We start from the raw sequence: 3,659 nt of genomic DNA, 5'->3' as shown, positions 1-3,659 counted from the left end.
TGCGCAAACACATCATAAAAACACACAGCCCCGCCCCCGAGGGCGCGTCACGGACTGGAAGAGCTTGAACGCGCTGCTGGCGCGCAGGAGGGCAACATTGTTCACGGTTCAATATTGTCAAAAATCAATGCAGTGCTGTGGCTATCACACAGATGCCTATACTGAAATATATACATGTTTTGTGTTTAGTTATTTGGAGGAGGTAACTGCTGTTTCACTGTTCCCTTACACACGGTCGTCCAGTATTCAGGACACCTGCGCTTTAACGTTTTTTTTAATGCCTTGAGCACAAATTAATAAAATCCAAGTTGCAGACTGATCCACGCTAAACGCGAGTAGAGACAGATCTTAGTGTCTGTATGGGGATTTTGGAAAATAGAAAAAATTCAGAAAATGACTAAAGACATCAGGAACATAAGAGGTTTTATTACAGCCAGTAATGCAAAGTATAAAACACTATCATAATAATAAATTACTCTAAAGCTCCTTGTTTCCCTCCACTGTCCTGTAAGGGCGCTGTTGCTTTTACGTAAAGTTAGAAGTTAATAATTTTACATGATTTTACTGTACTAACAACAACTGTAAATTGTAAACCAATCAAATTTGTTCTGCACATGCAGATCTGAATGGGATGTTTTAATGTCTTTCCATACTGCCATCAGTATGCCACCTGAATTATTATTTTCGAAACTAAGAATGTACTGAAATATATTGAAATATACTGGAATCTTCCTATAAATAAGATCATAACAAGCTTAGTTTGATCATATTGTCAGTGCAAACAAAGAGCTCCACAATTGAGATCATATTTTTGGTTATTTATAACGTTCCTAAATCCTCATTAGTTCACAAAGGAGCATGACATTACTGAAAAACAAGAGAAGAGCAAAGACAAGGAAACAAAACCCATTTCCCTCAACATTGTGGAATAACTTTCTAACCTTAGCAATAACTAAAATAGGTTTTAAACAAAATGGGAATGTGTACGTAGTACATTTAATCCCGCTCAGCATCTGCCACCCAGCTCCGTGGTGCTCTCAGTTTGCACCCTTTGTCTCATCTATCAGAGTTCTCCTTCCCTTGTGCATGCTGCTCCCGGCTCAAATAAACAAATCAGCTGTACACTCCCTGTCAGTCAGTTAACAACTAGCAGTGAAGGAAGTCTCCTCTCGAGCTTACCTCCTTTATACTGGACAGAATGTATTTGCACTCAGCAATAGATGTCCAAGTGACACTATTGCTGACGTGTAACTAGGAAGCTGCCGTACATGAGCTACAAACAAAGTTGCTGTCATCATGTGGTAAATAATTGCATTCAAGCCACATATACAGATGTGCAGATTAACATTTTTCCCCTGTGCCACATATACTATGAGTATTCAGCTACTGTCATCAATCATATTAGCAATGCCAACTGAGCCTGCAAGCCCAGCAACTTTAAATTTGCCCAGTAAAACTGCCCTTCCTTGTTATGCCTCCAGCTGTCCGCATCTGCATATCATGATTATGTTGAATGAATGAATTTATCTGATTATATCAAGGTGCATGCACATCTCTTACACCTTCACCTCGCCTCGTTTGTCGTCATGTTAGTTACTTACTTCCACCAGCATCGAAATTCTAAAGAAGCTGTTGTGCTGTCTAAAATATGTCCTACATAACTGCATCACAACATTTTGGATTTGTAACCCTTTAAAATAAAGCAATGTCCCATGACCCACTGCAAGTACACAGGTCCGTGGGTTTGACGTTTGAGCAAGTCAGCTTCGATGTTAAAGAATTATTTGAGTTCATTTTGTAGGCCTGAAAATGAACATGCCATAGTATCCAGCATTTTACAAGACGTTTGTTTTTGTTCACTGAAGGTGACTTGGTCAGTGCCACGTGTTTGCTTAAATTTGATTATTGACCTAGAAGTAGTGCAGAGTCTGAGATTAAACTAATCTGCAAATGACTAAATGAAAACATGATTCTAAATGTTTCATATTATTCTAGATTTACACAAAAATATCAGATTTTTGAGGTCAGGTCAATTTTATATATTTAAAACCTTTAATAAATAATTGGCAATTCAAGGTGCTTAATGTCAGCAGAAAAGCAAATTGATGAACAATACAAAATCAAATCAACTTTAGTCAGTGTCACACAGGGTCAAGGTGAACTTTAGTGGTTTTTACAATCGGGTAGTTCATTCCAGACAGCAGGACCAAAGTAACTGAAAGTCTCCATCTAAAGACCTGTATCTTATTCTGGGTACAGTTAGATCACTGCTAGATGATCTGAGGGGTGTAATCAGCTCCGTAATATACCAGGTAGTTAGATAATTGTTAGATATTTAGATAGTTTTTAGATAATTTTATCTCAGGTGTTTGGACCCTGCTGTAAAACCAGTTTCTTATCATGCTGTGTTGACTCATAATAAGAAGTCTCTGCAGTACCTAGAGTTTACCATAAGAGAGCAGTGTCACACTAGGGAAGGACTGGATAAAGGAACGTCCTTAGTCTACACAGGATAACCTCACCAACACATGACCAGACTTCAAGGGGTGCACACTAGCACTTCCAATGAAATACAATTCAAATTATTAGCCATGCAAAACTACTACCATCGCAGTTATTCTGTTTTTTCAGACTTTTATTTTTATATTGACTTTGTCATAATACACAGAATAAAATAAGCATTAAGTTATGCTCATTTGATTAATACTTTGGCTACATAACCTCGAAAAGATTCTAAATTATTAAAAGTGCAGTCAAAAATAATCTTACCTTGATACTTTTGTCGGATACTTAGCATATCATCACTGTAATGTATATGTGTGTGTGTGTGTGTGTGTTTATGTGGGTTTGGGGGGGGGGGGGGGGGGTTAAGCTGAAATGATACTATTATTTTCTTGTACTTTTCCCAATATTGGCACCAGACTGTTGTGCTGTGGTGTTTACGACCTTGTTGTTGTGGTTGCATTGCATCAGGTTTTAGAGCTTACCAGCACTCCTTAATGCTTCCACGCTATGATATTTATACATGAAAGTGCTACTAAAGTGCAGAGCCACGCATCTGGGCACATCCCACCTCCTTCATCCACACACAACAGGAACCCAACTGGTTATCTAAAAATGGCAGATAAGGCAGAATTTATTGCTTAATTTATAATCTCTTCACTGAAGTGATGAGTGAAAACAGCTGCTATAGTGAATCACACTGTTCCAAAGGTTTATATAGATATAGATTTAGACATATAGATATCTAGTGTTAATTCAATGCTAATATTACTTTTTATTGTTAGTGTGAAACATATTTTATTAATTATTAAGAAATCTTAAGAATTATTATTAGTTATTTATTTAAGAGCTCCTGGTTTAACAAACTGAGTTTAATAAGAAAATGTGCCTTCAGGACAAAATGCCACTAATCTTTATAGTATGTTTATACTTTGTTTTTGTATGATGTGAACTGAGTTCTTTGGAAACCACTTATTTTGATGAAATGCCATTTGTGCAATCAGAATAAGAAGCTCTAATATGAAGCTACTTTATACTCCTGATTATTTTTTTTTTCCTTGTCATACACTTTGTGTTGTGTTTTTGCAAAAATCCTTGAGCCATATATCAGTTGGATCTTGTGCAAAGGCAGCAATAGCAACTGCTCATTACAGACA

This window comes from Channa argus, chromosome 18 (assembly GCF_033026475.1).
Source record: "Channa argus isolate prfri chromosome 18, Channa argus male v1.0, whole genome shotgun sequence".
In the NCBI taxonomy this organism is placed as follows: domain Eukaryota; kingdom Metazoa; phylum Chordata; class Actinopteri; order Anabantiformes; family Channidae; genus Channa; species Channa argus.
This window is presented reverse-complemented; position numbering follows the sequence as displayed.